The sequence below is a fragment of the Macaca nemestrina genome, chromosome 3, assembly GCF_043159975.1.
Source record: "Macaca nemestrina isolate mMacNem1 chromosome 3, mMacNem.hap1, whole genome shotgun sequence".
Lineage (NCBI taxonomy): Eukaryota > Metazoa > Chordata > Mammalia > Primates > Cercopithecidae > Macaca > Macaca nemestrina.
Window position 1 is genome coordinate 2,465,432 of NC_092127.1, and position 23,173 is coordinate 2,488,604.

At 43.2% G+C, this 23,173-nt stretch overlaps 1 long non-coding RNA gene across 1 annotated transcript in view; it reads left to right on the forward strand.

Moving 5' to 3' along the window:
* The first annotated feature begins 458 nt into the window (after nt 1-458).
* The window catches only part of LOC105466539 (uncharacterized), a 146,074-nt gene continuing 123,359 nt past the window's right edge, over nt 459-23,173 (forward strand). Inside the window, exons 1-2 of the long non-coding RNA XR_978248.2 lie at nt 459-728; nt 8,865-8,941. This is a non-coding gene — a long non-coding RNA (uncharacterized lncRNA). The remainder of the gene's footprint in view (nt 729-8,864; nt 8,942-23,173) is intronic.

The window sequence follows — 23,173 nt, forward strand, 5'->3', positions numbered from 1 at the left end:
ACCAAATACCACCTGTACCCCAACAACTTATGGAAAAATAAAAGAAGCAAAGTACAAACAAACAAAAAATAATTTATAGCATGAATGATGTTAAAAAAAAAAAACCCACAGAGACAAGATAAGAGATAAAAGGAGATGATGCACTATCTATTCTGTGGGAGGGGGAGAGGGAATAGAAAGAGCATGAAACAAGTTCAATTAAGCAAGTATTCAAAAATTTCTGGATTCTCTCTCTCTCTCTTTTTTTTTCTTGAAAAGACCAGATATTGAAAAGAAGTTCAAAAGTATATGTACTGACAAAGAACTGCTGGAACTTGGGTGACGGAATTTTTTTGTTTGTTTGTTTGAGACGGAGTCTGGCTCTGTGGCCCAGGCTGGAGTGAGCGGCGCCATCTTGGCTCCCTGCAAGCTCCGCCTCCCGGGTTCCCGCCGTTCTCCTGCCTCAGCCTCCCGAGTAGCTGGGACCACAGGCGCCGCCACCGCACCCGGCAAGTTTTTTGTGTTTTTAGTAGAGACGGGGCTTCACCGTGTTAGCCAGGACGGTCTGGATCTCCTGACCTCGTGATCCGCCGGTCTCGGTCTCCCGAAGTGCTGGGATTCCAGGCGGGAGCCCCCGCGCCTGGCGGGCGAAGAATTCTCTTTGTCTAATGCAGATAAAGACGACAAGGACAGGCATTTCACCACTGTTTGGCGAGAAGAGACCGTCTTGGGGATTCTCTGTGAAACTGGTCAGTACCTTCCACATAATGGAATTCTGTTTCAAAAATCCAAAATCCTTGCACTAGAATTCAGTGTTACCTGAAGTCTTGAAGGAGCTGATATTTTGAGAAGGAAAGAAACATGGGGGGGGGCGCTCTAATCGGGGACGCCCCCCACCCCCCACGCGCTGCGAGGCCTCCCGGGGCGCCCGGCCCGAGGGACGCAGAAGGGTAGTGGGGCGGGTGTGGGGGGCGGGTGTGGGGCGGGTGTGGGGGGCGGGTGTGGGGCGGGTGTGGGGGGCGGGTGTGGGGGGGCGGGTGTGGGGCGGGTGTGGGGGGCGGGTGTGGGGCGGGTGTGGGGGGGCGGGTGTGGGGCGGGTGTGGGGGAGCGGGTGTGGGGCGGGTGTGGGGCGGGTGTGGGGGGGCGGGTGTGGGGCGGGTGTGGGGGGGCGGGTGTGGGGGGGCGGGTGGGGGGCGGGTGTGGGGGGCGGGTGTGGGGCGGGTGTGGGGGGGCGGGTGTGGGGCGGGTGTGGGGGGAGCGGGTGTGGGGGGACGGGTGTGGGGCGGGTGTGGGGGGGCGGGTGTGGGGGGGCGGGTGTGGGGCGGGTGTGGGGGGACGGGTGTGGGGCGGGTGTGGGGCGGAGGAGCTAGGAGGCAGAGTGAAGTGGATGCAGCTGGGGCTCCAAGGTCGTACTTCGCCTCCCGGTGCGAGCCCCTTGATGGAGCGTGTTTCTGCGACTGTGAGGACGCCCGGGCGCGGGCTCCTGGGTTGGCCCTGCTGCCGCGCTCCCGGGGGTTGGGTGTGAGCCTCGCGCCCAGGGCGCACTGTCCTTCCCGCAGGGGGCGCGGCGGCTGCGACCCCTGGGCCCAGCACAGAGGCCGACCGCAGCGTGCGGGCCCCGGGCCTGCCTTCCTGCTGAGCCAGCGCTAGCTGCGCGCGTCCTGTCCAGGAATGTCTCCAAGGGCCCCCTCTGTATTCCCAGTGTGCTGACAGCCCGTGAAACTGAGCGTGGCCGCTGAGGTTGTCTCTCTTGATGGGAGGACGCTGGAGATGACGCGCACTCTCAGCACCGGGCTCCCTGGAAGTCATGGGAAATGACCCGACCGCGGCCGTGGCCCTGTATTCCACGGACAAGCTGGCCTGAGATCGGGAACAAGGAGGAGAAGGCGCGGTCGGCACGGGGGCTGCTGTTCGCTCCGAGGAAGCGCCCAGCTGTCCCCAGGCCATGGCGCCAGCATGTGGTGAATCCGACTTCTTGGAAAGGACAGACCTGCTACTACCACTGAGCGCTGGCGGAGAAGCCGGTGTCCAAGAACGTACAGCTCCTCATGGATCACAAAGATCCCGGGAAAGCCCTCTTCATCGGGCTGACCACTGCCAGCCTGCATCAGTCATCTTCGGGATGGCTGCATGCGCCGGCAACCAAGGTGCTGGGACCTACCACGCTTCCCTCGCTCCGCAGGAGTAGCTGCCGGCACTGACAGTGCAAGCTGACATCTTCTCTTGCAGCCCAGCCTTGGCCATTATCTGCAGCCATCAGCCAGCCACCCACAAGATGTTGGAGAGGTCGATGCAGAACCTCTAGATGAAGATTAAGGCGAAGGAGAAGGAACAGGTGGCCGAGGTCCGGAGGGAGCTGAGGAGGGCGATGGCCTACCACAAGACTTGAAAGTCCAGAAGTTTCCTGGAGAAGAAGAGGCGGTTCCTGGAGAAGTTGCAGGAGCAGCGGGCGCCACTGAGTGCACGGGCCACGCACAAAGAGGAGACCAAGCAGGCGGCCTTGGGCACGGTCCGCGCTCAACGCCCTGGACCTCGCATCAGCATTGCCTGCTGAAAGCGGTTCGAGTGCCTGCCAGTGGAGATCTACAACGGAAAGCAGTGGAGAGGTGCGCCTAGGCTCCCGTGGACATGGCAGGAGAAGACTTTTGAATTCTGACACCAGCGGTGTCTCTGTTGAAACAACTTTTTTTGTTCACTATTAAAACAATATTGGGGAATTTTGTACAATAAAATATTTTGTACAAAATAAAACATTTACAATTTTTAATCAGAAATAAAGGGGTTGATAGAACACATGCTTTTGAAGACTAAGTGGAAGTTCTAGAACTCCTTATTCTTAGAGAAAAGAATAGCTCAAAATTCTAATTAGAAAACAAAATAGAATGTAATATCTTTTGTGTAATATAAACAATATATAGAACAGCTTTAATCTTTACATATATGGATACTTTGCAGGTAAAATTAATCCACAGGAAACACTAGAGGAGTTAACTAGAGAAGTTTTCCAAAATCATCCCTTCAAAGAAGAAATCGAGTAAAAAATATCTACTGTTAAAACTTATTGTTGGGTTCTAATTTTGTAAAGAATGGTATTACATCAACGCTTTCCTGTCAGGCAGCTTGTTCAGCTCTCCTCTTTCTCTCTCTCTCTCTCTCTGGCTCTGTTTGCTTATCAGTGACTGTGTGGAGGCCTTGTGTAGTCCTGGAGGCCTCAGGCACCAACTTCCCTGTACATCACAGCACCGTCACCTGTTTTTGGAGATTTCTGGCCTTGTCTGTCGTAGGTACCATCTGAGTTCACCACTCTGCATAGAGCCATGCCCTGCTGCCCAACTCTGGTGGGCACCAGCATACTGAGCTGTGAAGCATGGTTTCCTATGCATCCAGAGGGGTAAAACCTGTCTGTTTAGGCTTGTTTCTTGATTAATTCTCAAAAGAGAGCATTTACCACGCTCTTTACCTGTTTGATTTCTGAGCTAATTGGCAACTTAGATGTACACAGCAGACGTAAGCCTAAGATGAAAACCTTGAGCTACCTGCTATTTCTTTTGACATAGAAGAGAAAAGAGCTCCAAAAGATCCACAGAATCAACCTGTGCTATTTAAAAATGTGAACACAGAACAAATGAGGTATTTGAGAATTGTAACTTTAGTGGTTTTGGAGAGCGCCCTCTAGAGCACGGTGAGAAAATTACCCTGAATGTGGGAAGTTGAGGAGAGATGAGATGGAGGAAACAGTTGCCAGGGCTATGGTCTGAACGTGTGCCCTGAAGTTCATGTGTGGAAACCCAGTGTCCAGTGCAACAGTGTTGAGAGGTGGGACCTAAGAGAGGTGATTAGGCCATCAGGGGTCTGCTGACATGAATGGATTGATGTCATTATTGGCATGGATTAGTCATCCTGAGACCGAGCTTGATACAAAAGCGAGTTTGGTCCCCTCTTGCTCGTGGGCTCTGCTGTCCTTCTGCCATAGGATGGCCTAGCCTGGCGGCCCTGGCCAGATGTGGGCCCCATGATCTTGGATTCTCCAGTCTCCAGAACTGTAAGAAATCAATCTTTGTTCTTTATAAATCACCCAATCTGTAGTGTTCTGTTATAGTAGTGGAAAGCCGACTAGGACAGCCACTTTTTTTTTTTTTTTATGATTTTAGCAGTAAGGGAAAGCTATTAAGATTGAAAGGTGAGGTAAGATCTTGGGGTGGTACTTCTCAATTTGGTGGGAATTTATGAGTGCTATTAGAAAAGAGAAGGTGGAATTGAAGATACTGAAAGGGAAAGAAAGAACATGCTGGATGGGTGAACAGGTAGCAAGGGACCCTAGGCATTGACAGATTGAGAGATAGTGTCACTTTGAGCTCAGAAGCATGGTGGGCTGTGAGATGCACTTACATCTTCCTCTCCTGTGGGATACCAGTTTTTAGGTGGTGTCCAAATGCCACTGAGTCAGTCTTCCTTGGTAAAAAATGCATGTTATTAGTAACAGTTGAGACCTGTATTAGGGTATCGAAGGACAGGGCTATTTCCCCTGGGCCTTCTGTTTTAGGGGAGCACACAGAGCTACAGGGTGAGCAGAGAGTCAGCCAGGTAGGTTAATCAGGTGGTGCTAAAACATAACTGTTCAGTCCTCTGCCGCTAAATGCCATTGGGTCTCTGCCTTTCTACATTCACAGGCCTCTCAGAATGTGCTCTAGTAACTTCCTTTCCCCTTCAAGACAGCCTTTCATGCTCACTCTACTATTCTTGTTTTGCCTGTAGAAAACATTCTTGGGAGAAGGAGAGACACACGTGGCAGGTTTGCCTTAGGGTCTGCACTGCCAAGGGTGCTCCCGGTTGCAGCTCATAGATCACAGTGCAAGGGAAAGTCATGCTTTCTTTCAAAAGATAAAATGTCTCTTTTTCAAGAAAATTTTACACAGCCAAGTAGAGGCGAGCATATATCCTGTCCCATTTGGTCTTTCTCCCAGGCATAATGCACTCCAGGGTTTGGAATGCAGTAATCTTATAAAGTCACTTTTTTTTCTCCCAAATTTGACAAGAAACTGTTGAGAGACATGAGGTGAATGGACATACTAGTTTAATCATTACAAAATAAAATAGTTTTACCTAGTAAGACAGCTAATTTTTATTGTGTGAGAGGACAGCCCTTTAAGGGAATCTATTACAATTTTCTGTTTTTTTTTTGAGACGGAGTCTCGCTGTGTCTCCCAGGCTGGAGTGCAGTGGCGTGATCTCGGCTCACTGCAAGCTCCGCCTCCCGGGTTCACGCCATTCTCCCGCCTCAGCCTCCCAAGTAGCTGAGACTACAGGTGCCCGCCACCACGCCTGGCTAGTTTTCTGTATTTTTAGTAGAGACGGGGTTTCACCATGTTAGCCAGGATAGTCTCGATCTCCTGACCTCGTGATCCACCCGCCTCGGCCTCCCAAAGTGCTGGGATTACAGGCTTGAGCCACCGCGCCCGGCCCAATTTTCTGTTTTAAAGAAAAAAAGGCTTATTCTAAGCTCCAAATTCCACAAATAACTATATTATTATATACAGACTTACAGGAATCCTTGTGCTATCACCATCAGCAGAGCACAAGCAAAGTCCAGGAAAAATAAAGTGTGACCATGGAAAATCAAGCCTTTTAATGTCTTCGCAGCACAAAACCACCCTCAGTCATGAAACATGCCCCTGCCTCCTGGACTGTTACTGGAAACTTAGTTCACTAAGTATAATGAGTCAAAAGGGAAGTTATAGGAAAGTATGAGTTCTAGACAGTAAAACACCCATCTCAATGATTCATAACATAAATTGTTTAGAGATAAATGACAGAAAAAGGGAACTCCCACACATAATAGACATAATATTCAGCTGCTTAACAAAATGAGAGAAAGAAACAAAGTGACATGGCTTTGAGGGGAGTACTTTGCTATATGAGACTAGGAACAGCCAGCACTGAGTATCTAGGATGGGCTAGACATTGTAACAAACACTGGGCCTGTGTCATCTCCAGTTCTCACAATGACCTTAGAAGTGAGAAAATCCCCCTCCCTCCCTCCCTCCCTCCCTCCCTCCCCTCCCTCCCTCCCTCCCTCCCTCCCTCCCTCCCTCCCTCCCTCCCTCCCTCCCTTCCTTCCTTCCTTCCTTCCTTCCTTCCTTCCTTCCTTCCTTCCTTTCTTCCTTCCCTGTCTCTTTCTTTCTTTCCTTCTTTCTTTCTCTCTCTCTTTCTCTTTCTTTTCTTTTCTTTCTTTCTTTTTTTTTTTTGTTAGAGTCTTACTCTTGTCACCTAGGCTGGAGTGCAGTGGCACTATCTTGGCTCACTGCAACCTCCACCTCCCGGGTTCAGGTGATTCTCCTGCCTCAGCTTCCTGAGTAGCTGGGATTACAAGCACCAGCCACCATGCCCAGCTAATTTTTTGTATTTTTAGTAAAGACAGGGTTTCACCATATTGGCCAGGCTGATCTCAAACTCCTGAATTCAGGTGATCCACCCGCCTCAGCCTCCCAAAGTGCTGGGATTACAGGCATGAGCCACTACACCCAGCCTTATCTGTCCATTTCATATATGAGACACCTGGGATTCAGAGAGAAGCTATAGTTAGATGATTTGCATGTGGAAGTGCCTGGACCCTAAAACTATTCATGATCTTTCTCTATCTCTTGATGCCTGATTACACTGTAGGATACTGTTATTTGATGAAACGCTAAGATAAAGTATAATAATATCCAAAGCAAAGTAAGTCCCGTTGAATACAAAATAATCACATCCTATAATAATTATATTAAAAATTAAAAACAAAGGAACTCAGTGTGAAATTAAGTCAAATGTTGAAAATAGCATTTGTTTTGGGAAAAAAAAGTGCCACTGAGAGATGAGGCTGTGTGGTCTTGAACAGACAGAGGTTGCCGTGATTGTATAACTTGGGATCCTGTTGTTTTGGGCTGTTCCTTAATTCGCCCTTGAGGGCTCTTTTCTGGCAAATCACCTGTGTCGTGAGTCTGATATTAAAACTCATTAACTGTCTCTTCCAAGCGGAGAGTACAAAGATAAATCCCCCACAGCAAGGAAGCAGCAGTACTGGAATATCCTACTGCCACTTCCAGACTGGCCTACTCAAATAATCTCTCCCAAATTCTCTTTCTCTTTGTCCTCGAACATAAACAAACAAGACTTTCTCATATTAAACATGCTACTGCCAACAATTATATGAAAAAAAAAAATAGGCCAGGATTTGTCCAGTTTGGCCAGAAATACTATCTGGGTTTTTACAGAAAATATTTGCCAAACCCTGATCTAGACAAATTAGGTGATTTTAGATTGGATAATTCTTTTTATGTTGAATGATCATGATATAAACATAACTGATTTAGAAAGACAAATTGTTCAGTATTCACAGGTAAGGAACAAAGATAATGAATGAGCTTGTGTCTGCTACCTGTTTTTCATGGTAGATCCCCTCATTAAATGCCTTGGCTGGCATTTTTCACAACACCTCTAGTTGTTTGCTAGCAGAAAATTAATGCTGACCAACTTTCAAAGTTCCTGACTCTTATTTTTGTGTTTCAAACATAAGATCACCTGATAAATTATTCCTTGCAGCCTCTGAGTGGCAGGCCAGCCGGTCTGTTTTCTCCCTCAGAATAACAGCAACAAAGATCGACTTGCTTCTTTCATTATTTACACGTGAATCCTCATCAACTACTTTATCCGACCCCTATGCTGAGAGTCCTCACACGCTCGAAACTTAAATTCAGCAGCAGACGTGTGTGAGCAGGCTTCAAAGGCAGCTTCCAAATGTACTGTCCTTTTGGGATTAGAGCCCAGAAAGCCTCACGGGACATGATGGCTTTTCTTGAGAAAAGTTGAGCTGCACTGTAAGTGTGAATGATGTGCAGAGGAGACGCTAACGGAAGATGGATGCTTGATGTTGCAGCTGAGGCTGCTGCAGCCCTCCTTAGACATCTCACAGCATTTTCCATCTTGTGGAATGCTGCCATCAGGTCGTCAAGAAAAGTCATGAGTGGGAGTCACGGGACAGTTATTTATTTCCAACGACTTGTTCGCTTGCTAAAACACAAGCAGGAACTTCACAAACAGAATTTCCTGAGACCATGCTAGTGGATGTGCTGAAGGCAATCTAATGAGGTAGAAAGACTGGAATTTGGGATCCCAGTGACCCAGAATGAGTTTAAACTCATTCTGCCATTTCTTTGTCAACATAATAAGAGGCACTTAACTGCTCAGAGTGTCAGCAACCTCACTTGGAAGATGAGATGTTTTTCATAGGGCTGTTTGAGAATTAATGTGACAATATAGGTAACATACCTCGTTGCATACCTAGCAGGCACGCAATAAATGTTATTACATTATTTCCATCCACTAGGATTCTATACTCTTTTGACGTTTTGAGACACATAATACTTATAAGAGGCCCATGGAAATACTATACTCTGAAAATGGCCAAAAAGACACACACATACACACACACACACACACACACACACACACACACACACCTTACTTGTATGTAACATAAACATAATCTTTGCATAACTGAGTGGAGAAAGACCACCCAGTCTGGGTCTCATTGTGGTGGTTTGTGTCTCTGGCTTATATTCTTCATCTGCAAAGTGAGAGGATGGAACCAAAGCTCTCGCAGGGCTGCACGGATGACCCGTGTCTGTGGCGCTCCAATCCTGATGCTGTGAGTGTGTTGCTCACAGGTCGCAATTATCCATTCCTCTTTATTTGAATTGGTACTAAGTACGATATTGCATTTATACTTGGTCTGGAAATGTTATTCTGTACTTTAACATATGCATGAATATGAGATTTTGTAAATTTGCTTTAAATAATATAAGAAAGTGCCACCTTCAGGCTCTCCCTCTGTCTTCTGCTCACAGCTGAATGCAACAGCCCCGGGTTTCCTGCTCTGTGAGGAACGGCTGGACCACATCTCCTGCTGGTGACAAGTGTCAGAGTAAGCTAGCCTTCTTTACTCTCCTCTCGCGCTCTTGCTCTTTCTTTCTCTGCAGTTTTTCTCATCCCTACTTCCTCATTTGGGGAAGGGAATGAAGTACTTTTGTTTAAATATCTCCACCTGATTTTTAGACTGCGTGTGGGAATGAAAGCCAGAGACATGGAATAATATGAACAGTAAATGTTTCTGCTAAACTGTGTCAGTGTGAACCAAGAAAGATGACTGAGAGTTGATCAAATTCTTTTTCCAAATATGATTGTTATTTGCACTGTTTTTGTCTTCTTGTGCCTGATTTCCTTTATAGAACTGAAGCCGTGTCTCTGGTCTCCTGAGATTGTATGCTTCACTCTCTCCTTTTTATATCACACTGCAAGCTATTATTATGAGTACAGCAATGAACAAAATAAATCCTCTTACAGTAGGCAGATATCTCCTCCACAAGATAATTATCAGATCTCATGGGAATTTGTTTTTAAACTCACTTCATAATGTTGGCCCTCCTCTCTGAAAATGCTTCATCACGTTTAATATAATGTAATCATAAACCATGGTGGGATGCATGGAAGTTGTTTAAAAGCCATTTCCTAAGAGGGAAGGGATGGGGAAAGTTAATTATATCTAATGGCCCTTGATCTCCCATGAGAATAGTCCTTCCCACCTGATAGAAAAGAGTGGTTTGAGAAAACAGGAAATCTGATAAGTAGCTTCACTGTTTTGTAAAAGGTGAGTGGTCCACTTATACTGGATGTCAAAGCTACTGTCTAAATGAGAAGCATTTAGAATTGCATATTCCTTAAAGAAAAAGTGACAAGCAGAAGAAGGGTCAAAGCTAACACCAAAAATTAAAGAAGAAATTTTCATTTGTTTGTTTGCTTAATGATGGCAACTAGCCTGAAGGCTTTACATATTGGCAAATATAGCAGATAATGAACTATTGATCTGGAAGTTGTTCAGGAAATGCAGAGCTTAACTAAATTGTCTGTTTTCCCTTGGAAGGTACATTGATGTAGTCGGGGGTTGACAATCTATTGATCCACTCCCAAAATTCCTCTGACCCACACTAATTAAAAAGAAAAGGAAGAAAAAAAGACCTTGAGTATACTCTCTCTGAGCCCAGTTGACATCTAAGAAATAATCCTGTAAAGACAGAAGTACTTGTGCCTCCCTAAATCTGACATCATTGTCATGCTATTCTGCCTTGTGACCCATTTTGAGTTTTATCAGTGCCACACGTAAAAAATAGCAGTTAAATCTTTCACCTTGAAGCAGACACTTAACATTTTAGTACTAAGTGAAGTACAGTGGATTTTCTCTTGCTTGTATGGGACAGGAGCACAGATAACCTCTTTGAAGATGTTTTCTTTTTCACTCATTTCTGAAATAAGGTGCAGTGGGGATTCTTGTTTTGGATGAGAGATCTACTACTTTATAATGCCCCATCAACTGTCAGAGGTGTTGAAGCCAGAGCGACTCCATCTTGAGCGAGGGGCAGGAAAATGATGCTGGGACTTGCCGGGCCGCATTCCCAGAAAGTCAGGCATTCCTCGCCTCTAGGTGTTTATGGCTAAGGAAACAGATTAACAATGTTTATTAAACAAAACCTGACCTGGGGGTGTCCAGGTATCCCGATATTTGGAGAACAAAGGCATTCCTAATTTTGCTTTAAAGATAATAATACTGATGCTTGCAAAATACAGTAATTAAAAAAATTAATCCTTTATCACAAACCCTTGTGGCAGAGCACACCTCCCCATGTATACAAGCATTGTACCTAGGGTGGACGTGTTCCTCCTCTTACTTTTGGAAACGCCCGACTCAGTCTATGGAATAGCTGTACTTTCGCTACTTTCTTAATAAACTTGCTTTTACTTTGCACTGGGGACTCACCCTGAATTCTTTCGTGGGAGAGATCCAGGGACCCTCTTGTGCAGTCAGGATCACGACCCCTTTCTGGTAACACAACCTCACAGCCTTAAAATTCTAAAATGGAGCCCATCAGAATCAGGCACAATAAAAAGAGTACTGCAGTGAGCTGGGAAAGAGAAACTCGTTATCTTCATGACTCAGATCTCATTTTAACATATGTATATGCTTAGTTAATATATATCCATTATATATCTGTATGTGCCAAGCACGGTGTCTAACACTGTGAGATGGAAAGGTGAATTGGTTTGATTACTTGGAAAGAAATAAACAAGTTAATCACATCCACACCAAAATGTAATAAGCCTTGCAACAAATATACGTACACTGTGCTGGGGGAGAAAAGATACAGGAGAATTTAAATCATTAAGGAAGTTTCCCTAAGATGTGAGTAAGCATTTGCTTGATAAATTGGGACAGTGGCTAGTGCCTTGCATATTCAGGTGGGGTGTACAGACGCATGATCTGCATGGCTCATTGAAAGCGCTCAAAGCAGTTGGATCTGTCTGTTGCAGAAATGCAAGTCTGGAGAGCATTAGACATGAAGTTAGAGGAACAGAGGGCGCTCAAGCCATGAAGGGACTTGCGTGCTAATGAAAGGAGTTTTTACTTTAGAAAGAAAGCCTTGGGGAGCCATTGAAGGACAGTAGGAGGTTGGCATGAACAGTCATGTACTTTAAATGTAACCCTCTGGCAGCTCTGTAGACACGCGGAGAAACAAAACCAGAGCAGGAAGAATTGCATGTTCTTGAAAGAAAAACTGATAAGAAAGCAATCAATGCAAGAAATGATTAAAGCCTGAATCGTCATCATCAATTTTAATTGAATACATATTATAAGCCAGTAGCATGCTAAGTACTTTGTGAACATTATCTCGTTTACTCTTCACAAGGAACCTATGAGTGGGCACTCTGTACTCACTTCAATGACAAAGAAACTGGGGACTCAGAGAGTTTTGATCTCTTGACTGAGATTGCACAGGTGTTGATAAAGCAGAGTTTAGATCCAGCTCAATCTGGCTTCAGAATGCAGGCATCAGGATGCATCACGCTGTAAACCAAAAGTGTCTGCGACAGATTTAGAGGTTTGTGTTGCCAAGGTTGAGGATGTGCCTGGACTGTGGAATGTGCTTTTTCCAAAGAAGGTTTTGGGAACTTCAGTACTAAAGGTGGAAAGAGCAGTCAGGAGGAGAAGGAGGAAAGAAAAAAAAGTGGGGGGAGGTAGAACTTAGGCAGTGTGGTAATTACATTCTTGCGAGGCTTTGGTTAGCACTCACAGAATCTTCATTTTACGTGTGAAAAGAGAGGAGTGGTGGAAAAAGTCAAGTGTGCCTTTTTCTGGCTTGGCAAATCTACATTTCCCATGTGAAATTATAGCTGTCTGCTTGGGAACAAGAGGAAGGCAGTTTTCTTGTGTGACTTGCTTTCCCTTTGGCAGAGAGTTTGGGGCCCTGAGATTTTCTTTTCCTTTCACAGAGCTATATCCAAAGTTATTGGTAAGAGTAACTTGAAGGAAATTTTGCTATTCATCAAAGAGAATTCAGGTATAGACACAGAATGTGGGGGGAAAGATGATGAGATATTTTGTAGATGTGCTGAGTTTGAGCTACCTAAAAAAACCCTTAAAGCATGGGAAAGAATGGGGTTGAAATGGTTTTGTCAAAGCCATAAAATGCTTCATAGTAAGTAAAGTACATGTGTTTGAATATGTTATTTCAGAAGACAATCATCAAGTAGTAAGGGTGACATTCTGTTTTACTTAGGACCCTACTCTTGAAGAATTATAGCACTATCAGAAATCTTTTTGCTACACACAAAGTAATACTTAAAACTAACACTTAAAACACAGTTATTAATTGCTGTTTGTAACAACCCATGAAGTTATTCCTCCAAATTACAGATGTGAAAATACAGGCAAAAAGTGGGAATTTAATCCAAGAGTATGACAATAAATTGGCATGCCTTAACTTGCTCTTACTTTGAAATTTGCTTTAGAAGGTTTTGTTAGTAGCACATCAGCTTTTGTTCTATTTTATTTCAGAATAGAATCTTATTGAGAATTTAAAGGGAAAAAAGGAAAGGGAAGGAAGACGGTTTATAATTTAATATTGTAACTTTTTTGACTGCCACATGTGAACCAGACATCCCTGAAGGCTTTGTTCTACTGAGCAAACATGCTACACATCTCAGGACTGGACTCATCCAGATCCACTTGCTTGTAAGTTGTTCCTTTCACCTAAGAACCATCACTGAGTGCTGTGAGGGTGTAACAGCCTGATGGGTTCTTCTTCTGTGAGGGTGTAACAGTCTGACGTGTTCTCCTTCTGTGAGGGTGTAACAGCCTGACGGGTTCTCCTTCTGTGAGGGTGTAACAGCCTGACGGGTTCTCCTTCTGTGAGGTGTGTAACAGCCTGACGGGTTCTCCTTCTGTGAGGGCGTAACAGCCTGACGGGTTCTCCTTCTGTGAGGGTGTAACAGCCTGACGGGTTCTCCTTCTGTGAGGGTGTAACAGCCTGATGGGTTCTCCTTCTGTGAGGGTGTAACAGCCTGACGGGTTCTTCTTCTGTGAGGGTGTAACAGTCTGACGTGTTCTCCTTCTGTGAGGGTGTAACAGCCTGACGGGTTCTCCTTCTGTGAGGGTGTAACAGCCTGACGGGTTCTCCTTCTGTGAGGGTGTAACAGCCTGATGGGTTCTCCTTCTGTGAGGGTATAACAGCCTGATGGGTTCTCCTTCTGTGAGGGTGTAACAGCCTGATGGGTTCTCCTCTCCTGTGAGGGTGTAACAGCCTGACGGGATCTTCTTCTGTGAGGGTGTAACAGCCTGATGGGATCTTCTTCTGTGAGGGTGTAACAGCCTGACGGGATCTTCTTCTGTGAGGGTGTAACAGCCTGACAGGTTCTTCTCTCCTGTGAGGGTGTAACAGCCTGACGGGATCTTCTTCTGTGAGGGTGTAACAGCCTGACGGGTTCTTCTTCTGTGAGGGTGTAACAGCCTGACGGGATCTTCTTCTGTGAGGGTGTAACAGCCTGACAGGTTCTTCTCTCCTGTGAGGGTGTAACAGCCTGACGGGATCTTCTTCTGTGAGGGTGTAACAGCCTGACGGGTTCTTCTTCTGTGAGGGTGTAACAGCCTGACGGGTTCTTCTCTCCTGTGAGGGTGTAACAGCCTGATGGGATCTTCGTCTGTGAGGGTGTAACAACCTGATGGGATCTTCTTCTGTGAGGGTGTAACAGCCTGACGGGATCTTCTTCTGTGAGGGTGTAACAGCCTGACAGGTTCTTCTCTCCTGTGAGGGTGTAACAGCCTGACGGGATCTTCTTCTGTGAGGGTGTAACAGCCTGACGGGTTCTTCTTCTGTGAGGGTGTAACAGCCTGACGGGATCTTCTTCTGTGAGGGTGTAACAGCCTGACAGGTTCTTCTCTCCTGTGAGGGTGTAACAGCCTGACGGGATCTTCTTCTGTGAGGGTGTAACAGCCTGACGGGTTCTTCTTCTGTGAGGGTGTAACAGCCTGACGGGTTCTTCTCTCCTGTGAGGGTGTAACAGCCTGATGGGATCTTCGTCTGTGAGGGTGTAACAACCTGATGGGATCTTCTTCTGTGAGGGTGTAACAGCCTGATGGGATCTTCTTCTGTGAGGGTGTAACAGCCTGACGGGATCTTCTTCTGTGAGGGTGTAATAGCCTGACGGGTTCTTCTTGCCCACTGCCCAGAAAAGCCAATTCACTGAGAACAGTAGGTTTTGCAGCACAGAAAGAGTTTGATAATCACAGGGCCAACCAAGCAGAAGGATGGGAGATAATTCTCAAATCTGCCTCCCCAATAAATTCAGAGACTAGGTGTTTTTAAGGGTAGTTTGACGGGCAGGGCGTAGGGAATGGGGATGCTGATTGGTTGGGTCAGGGATGAAATCACTGAAGCTGGAAACTATCTTCTTATGCTGAGTCAGTTCCTGGGTGAGGGTCACAAGACCACATAAACCAGTTTCTTGGTATGGGTTACCAGACCAGGTGGTGCCAACTGATCCATCAGAATGCGAGGTCCAAAAAATAGCTCAAACACCAATGTTAGGTTTTACAATAGTGACAGTATCTATAGGAGCCATTGGGAAGGGAGTTAGTTTCAGGAAAGGACTGTTGTCTTTGTTTAAAGTTAAACTATAAACCAAATTCCTCCCATAGTTAGCTTGGCCTATGCCCGGGAGTGAACAAGGGCAGCATGTGAGGTTAGAAGCAAGATGGATTCAACTATATCTGATTACTTTTGCTATCATAATTTTTGCAAAGGTGGTTTCAAACATCTTTCTCAGACTGTACTTTTGGGTCCATGGGGCTGGACAAGCAAAAATATATATAGAGAGGAAAAACTAATACGGAATCAAATACATGTAGACTTCATTAGATGGCCATAGTGGGGTAGAGATAAATAATGTGGAGAAAGGAGAAGTGCTTGTTTGGAGAGTGGAGTTGCCATTTTATACAGTGCTATTGGAGAAGGCCTTGCTGATGGGGTGACATTTGAGTGGGGACCTGAGTGAAGACACTGCCATTCAGGTGTCTGAGGCAAGAAAGTTTTAGGTGATGGCTTTACGATAGCATTGGGTCGCAGTGTGCACTCTGTTGAGGTGCTGTGCTGCGGTGATGTCTTCACCAGTATAGACCAGAAGCCTGTGGCAGTGATAAGCATTTTCATAAATAGCATTTGATGCTATGTCCAATAAGATAATAACATATTCATCTCGGGTATAATAATCACCTTTCAAACCCCTATATTTCCCAGAGCAACTCTGTCCCAAACATTGCATTTAGAGAGACTTTATTGCGGTGGAGCAGAAGAGCAGAACATCCAAGATGGTTACTAACCTTTAAATTTACCTGCTATACAATATTTTATAAACTTAGCTTTTCTAGAACCAAACAGTACACAACACCAGGTTAAACCAAATTTTGGCTTCTCAGGGCAGGTATCACGATAGTTCTTTCCAAGTTGCTTTATCCTTCCTTGACCAATCCATTGCCATAAAATGATAGTTTATGAGGAGAAATTTAATATCAGCTGCAACCTATGTCTTGAGGAGAATTAACCAAACAACAAATTTGTTTTGTTTTACAGAGTTATCTACAGATACTGTGTTTTGAACTATTTGTTCTCTGCACTCATAAGAAATAGATAAGGTTTTGACAAATCTTTCCAGCACCAAATTCAGGGTTAGCTAATGCAATGTATATTGTCTTAGCTTCATCTAAGTGTCTTATGAATCAATTCCAACTTATTCCCTTCCCAATGCTGGGTCTGTAATTGTCTGGGATGCTTGTCTTTAGTCTCCTTTGCATCTAGGTTGAGCTTTACAGCAAAGGCTCATGTTTCCTAAGAGAGAAGTCTCTTTGGATGTACATCTTCTCCTAAATCAAAACACTTCACTCTTATCTTTTGCTTCCTACTAAATGTCAGGCTTCTTCCCAAACTCTCCGTTTTGCTGCTTATACTCTGTTAAATTGGAAAATAGTTATCACCTCATAAAATTGTATGCAGCCAGCATAAATAATAAATGTAGGCAATTAATAAAGAAGCTACGGTTTTGTGAGCTCAATGTGGACCTGGTTTCTAGTTCTAATAAACATATATATGGACATTTCAACATTAGGTTTCAAATCTTATTACTAAACAAGATAGATATGCATCAGATGATTCAGTCCTCTAAAGGCCAAGCAAAGAAACAATTATAATTCCAGAGCAGCAGTAGCAGTAAACACTTTCTTGTGGCTTTATTCCAATGTCAGCACTTCATTTTAATGATAACTGGATCTCAGCTGTTCATTGTGAAATCCTTGAATGTACTTAACAACCTGCTTAGAGTATATTGAGTTTATAGGGATGACCAAATGAAGCTTGACAATTTACTGTAGGGAAATTGTGCAGATTATATGGGAGATATTTATTGTAATGTGGGGCTGAGCAGCAGCACACAAAATGTAAAGATTTGAATAGGGCTGCATTGAAGCAGGTGGAGTCTTGCCTGCCACCGCTCTTCATCATTGTCAGGTGTCTTCTCTAATTAGTATATTTCTCTTAATTCTTGATTAGCAACTGCCAGAGGTCTCCCAAGAGCGTAACACTAATACGCTAATTTGTAAAGCACTTTGCAGTTTGCAGAGCATTTGTTCACACATACTATCTTTTTAATGCTCTTAACAATCCAATAAAGTAGGCGTTATTATGGTTATTTTATATGGGAGTAAAAGAGGCCTAATGACATTGACCTCACATAGCTAGTTGACTAAGGTTGGCCTTCTTCCTCCCAATACAATGCATATTTCTTTGGATTTTGCCTTGTTTGGCGGTCCAGCACATACTTACCTCTCCTTATTAACAGAAGAAGAGCAGGTTGTCACCATTGTGTATGTTCCTGTGGGTCAATAGGGCCCTGCCTCCCACTGGAGAAGATGCCAAAGGCCATATTCCCCTCTCTCAAGACCTGGCAGCAAGGGCGTGGCTCATGACCTGGGACGAATACATTTGTTACCTGAGACTTTGAATCTTGAGGGAAAAGAAATGCAAAGATAAAGGAGTGACCAGCATATACTTAGAAACTGTTAGGTTTGTCTGGCAATGATGACATTTGCAAGACCCAACAGTATACATGTAAGTCCACATGCTGTAAAACTAAATATTTAAAAGTTGCAAGTTAATCTTAAAAACTCCTTAATCATATGCATTTTATATATATATATATATATTCTACTCCCTGGAAAAATGTGCCCTCATAAAAACCCAAGTGGCCAGGTTTCAGTTTAGAATTCTTAAATCCCTTGGGCTTGCATGCTGGATTCCGGAAGCTTAGTAATACTGGCCTCCAGGGTTGGTCTTAGTCTGCGAGCCCTATTCCCCTACATTCGTACTCTTGGCTGTGTTTTGCTCTGTCAGAAATTTGTGCCTACACAAGTGGACAGCCTGACCTGTAGATCTAAGCTTCATCCATCACCCCCAAGAGAAAGCTGCATGTTGGCTACTCTTCACCTAGGTCCGCCCGTATGCACGTTCTATTTGAGTGGGTGGAGCCTGTGAAGAGGACAGCATAGGCTTTGAAGTGGGTTCAGGACTACTTGTGCAAACAATTCTGGGGTCATATGTGTCCCAACATGGTCTCAAGGCAGGGCTTGGGCTCTGGGTAACATGTATCCTCAACTTCATAGACTGTTGCCTCAGGGACAAGGCCACAGGACCAGAGTTTCTTTAAAACCCAGAGCCCGGGCAATGGCCCTTCTTGCCTGGGCCTAAGAGTGGTCCTGGGTACTAACATTCCATCTAGGAATTTGTTGCAACTTGGTTTCTAGAACTTCTTTGCTGCTTACTGGTTGTTTAAGCAGGTTCCCCTACTTCACCTTTGTTTTCTGAGTCCTCTACATACTTCCAGTTGATTCATTTATCTTAAAATGGCCAACTTCATTTTTTTTCTTGTTGCTTGTACCTGGGAACCTTGCTTGATACACAGAGTCTGTCATTTTTTTTTCCCCCCACAGGATGAGGGTGGTAGAGGACTAGCAGTAATTGGACAGTGATTGATGAAAACAGCTAATGATAGTCTGAGCAATGTTAAGTCTCATCCATCTGTGATGAATATTCCACTGTCACCATGGAAAAACAAGCAGATAGAACTACTCCTCAGCCTCTCTCTCTATTCCGTCAGGCTCACCCTTTCTTATTGTCTTCCTTCAAGGGTAATGTGAGTTAACCCTTCTGGTGAAATATTCAGGGAGCGACACAGTACTTTGTGCTGCTTGCTGTTAACCATAAAATGAGATTTGGTTACTTTTTAAAATTAAAAATATCTTACATGTTACCAAATCAATAGATACTCATTATAGGAAAGACTTGTAAATATAGATGAATAAAAGGAGACACACCATAAGCGTATGCTCACACTGCCCAGAGACAACCATTACTATTAATAGACAACTTTCCCTGGATATCTTTAAGAAAAATGGTTACACTGTACATGCTCATTTAAAACTGTTTTAGTCATTACACTCTATATTATAAGCATTTTCAATTCAATAGGTACGTTCATAGCTTTTTAAAAAAAATCTCTTATTGAATCTTTAAATAATGTGAAGTTATCTAAACTAATACTTAATGTTGGGCATTTTGATTGTCCTAAATTTTTATTATCAGAAACATTATTAGTGAACATTCTTGAAGTGAAATAATTATACATGTGGTTAATTATTTCTGAAGGATATATTTCTATAAGTGGAATATTCATTTCAAAGACTTTTCATACCTAGAGTAATTTAGTACTATTTAAAAGCCCATTCAGAGTAATTATAAATTGAACAGTATTAATCTAGCATATATTTTGATTAAGAGTTGGTAAAGTATGATTAAAATTCAGTACTATTCATGGTTCAATTTATTACATACACTATACTTTGGCAAGACTTCTAAATAAATCTGGAGGGAAATGAAGATTTTTTCATTTAAGTGTGACACACTTCACTGTTTCTCTTTTTTAAACAACTTTGTTAAGATATAATCTTCACACCACAAAATTTACCCACTTTTAAAATACAATTTAATTATTTTTAGTGTATTTACGGAGTTGTACAGCCATCATCACAATCAGTTTTAAAACACTCTTTATGATCTCTAAAATAAATTCTGTACTCAGTCAGGGCTCTTAAATCTCCCCATTTCCCCAGCCTTAGGTAATCACCTATCTAGCTTCTGTCTCTATAAATTTGCCTGTTCTGGACACTTGTTATAAATGGAATCATACAGCCATCCTTGGTGACTGTCTTCTTTCACTTAACATGATTTCAAAATTCCTTCACGTTGTAACGCGTATCTGTACTGAACTCCTTTTTATTGCTGAATAGTGTTCCATTGTATGAATGGTGGCATTTGTTTGTCCCTTCTTCAGGCGGACATTTGGGTTGACTCCACTTTGGGGCTATGTGAGTAATGCTGCTGTATACATTTGTGTACAGACTTTTGTGTGGACACCTGTTTTCATTTTTCTTGGGTATTCACTGAGGAGTGAAATTGCTTGATCATATGGTAACTCTGTCTAACTGTGTGGGGAACTGCCAGACTGTTTTCTAAAGAAGCTGCACATTTTATATACACACCAGCAGAACATGAAGGGTCCGATCTCACCACATCCTCACCAGTACTTGTGATTATCTGTCTTTTCTACTGTAGCCATTCACTTTACACTTGGTGCAAAGTGGTATCTAATTTTGGTTTATATTTGCATTTCCCTAATGGCTAATCAAGCTTCTCTCTCTCTCTTTCTCTTTTAATATTAGTCCTTTTAAAAAGTCTAGAAGTATTACAAGTAAGATATTAACTCCATTTCACAATATTTTATGTTGGTAATTGAATTGGCTTTCTTTTAAAATTATTTTCTAATGAAATAATTCAACTCAGTCCATGGACCTATAGTTATTGTAGTTTAAAAAATTATATGTTTCTAGTAGATGATGATATAACAAAACATTATTCTACTTTCTTATAAATGTAGACATTCATTATTATCTGTATGTGGTTTTCAAAAAATTATTTGTGATTTTCCAAGAGCGATGACTAAGCTTCGGCCATTTTCTATTAATAAAAAGGCACTAGATATCTCTCATCAATTGCTATATTTTCTGATAGAAAACTTGAAATATACCTTTAAAGACATATTTTAACAGATCTATAACTTAGATTAATTATAAATTTCCTATTTAGTGTGCTTCAAAGTTTTATCAAAAAGATAACTTTTTACTGTTAATATTTGACTCAGTTCAAAGGAGGAAAACCAATATGAACCAATGGTGATATAATGTCAAATAAGTACAATGTAGTGAATGATGTAATTGAACGTTGAAAGTTAAGTCTTGCTTTAGATACAATAATTCTGCGACAATACTTTGAAAATTATAGGTAAATAAATATGTAGCTTTATTTTATGACATAAAAATGGGCCAGGCAAGGGGCTCACGCCTGTAATCCCAGCACTTTGGGAGTCCAAAGTGGGTGGATCAGTTCAGGTCAGGAGTTCAAGACCAGCCTGACCAATATGGTGAAACCCCATGTCTACTAAAAACACAAAAATTAGCTGGGTATGGCAGTGAGTACCTGTAGTCTCAGCTACTTGGGAGGGTGAGGAAACAGAATCGCTTGAACTCAAGAGGTGGAGGTTGCAGCGAGCTGCGATCACGCCACTACACTCCAGCCTGGGTGACACAGCGAGGCTCCGTCTCAAACAAACAAACAAACAAAAAATGGCATTCAACACTGAGGTAACAAACTTCAGTACACTGGATACTTGGATACTTTGAAGAAAAATGGAAGGATAGAGCGGTAAACTTGCTTTCAATAAAAAATCCACATGCATATAGTCCATGTCTCAGGTGGATTTGCAGAAAATTTTGTTATCAAATGGATAAAAGCATGCAAACTTCTTTGAATCCAACAAAAAATATTCGGAGAGCAATATTTGAGGGGTACGCTGGAACAGGTATTTCATCAATAAACTTAGAGCTGGCTCTCAGGGCTGCTGGAAGAATCAAGCTTTATATTGTGTGTATTCTTTCTCTCTTTTTTTTTTTTTTTTGAGATGGAGCCTCACTCTGTCACCCAGGCTGGAGTGCAGTGGCACAATCTCAGCTCACTGCAAGGTCCACCTCCCGGGTTCACATCATTCTCCTGCCTCAGCCTCCCGAGAAGCTGGGTAGCTGGGACTACAGGTTAACCGCCACGCCCCGTTAATTCTTTGTAATTTTAGTAGAGACAGGGTTTCACCGTGTTAGCCAGTATCATCTTGATCTCCTGACCTCATGATCCTCCCCACTTGGCCTCCCAAAGTGCTGGGATTACAGGCTTGAGTCACCGCGCCTGGCCTATATTAATATGTATTCTAAGAGAGGATTTCAGCTCTCTATTGCATCAAGGACAAGACTGTTGAGATTTAGATCTAATCTCTTGACTTCTGGAGAATAGGCCAAACAGATGACATGGCCAGATGGAAAGATTCATAATAAAGCTGAGAAAAGAAAGGCTATGAAGAAATGCTAAGGTACCTACAGGATTGTTTCTTCTGGCTTTGATCTTTGCTGCCTTAGCATGGCCACTATCTAGCTGTGTGACCTTGAGCCGATTGCTCCATTTTTCTGGCCCTCATTTTCCTCATAAGTAACATGAAGAACAGCTATACATTAGGGTTATTGTGTGGATTAAATGAGATGATGTGTGTACAAGCAACTATCCAAGTGAAACCCTATTGTCTCTGACATGTGATGGGCATTCAAAAATAGTAATAACTTGGCTGCTTATTCTCTGTCAAGCACATTTTCAGTGCCTTACTGACTCATAATTTTCACATCAACCCTAAAAAGGAAGGTATATTTAACAAATAAGGCACAGAAATTAAAATACAGAAAAGTTCAGAAACTTACATAAGATCCTACAACTGCCACCTAAATGTGTCCAGATGAATATGACTTTCCAATCATAACATAAAATCCATTGTATCTTAATATATACTAATTTTTGTACCCAAATTAAATTACTTTCTTAAGAATTAGTTTATGAATAATACAAAATCCATGGAAGAAATTAAGAAAAAATGGCTTATTTCATGTGTTTTTTGTCATCCTTGATAAGATGGTTTAATGAAAGGACCTAATTTGCTTTCCAGCAGACTATTTCATAGGTCACATAACATGATTAATGTAGTGTTTGAGTCAACTAAGTTATCTTGGACCAACTCTTAGTGATTCTGAAAACAGGTGATTTCATGACTTGAACAAGTACATTGTCTCAAAGCCAAAAAGAAGAGTCAACACCCTGCTATGCTATAATTAAAACAGTCACTCAGTCACAAGATCTTTCACCCTCTCTTCAAGTGTGTTAAGCACCATGGCACTGTAAGTCAAGCCCCAAACTTGAGGCACTCAGAGTACACTGCACGTCTCTGGGCTGATGCCTACCAGTGCCGGGAGAAAGGGAAGGAACAGGCCCTTCAATCCTGCAGGAGAATCTGGGCAGCTCGGCTGTGTCTACTATAGTTCATTCCCTGCTGTACTTGTTCTGCTTCTTTACATAAATGTTGGGGCAGCCTCTCCAAGGATTCCAGTGAGGGTCCTCAAGGAAAATTACAGGCCTGACCACTGCAGTTGGTCTCAAGACCCACAATTAGTACAGTCTCCCTCTTCTACTGTCCATCCTAGATTCTACTCACCCTCAGATATTACCTCTGCTCTTCTAGACAGGTCATCTACTGGCATGAAATCCTGGGCACTACACCTGCCTCAGGCTGGGGCTGC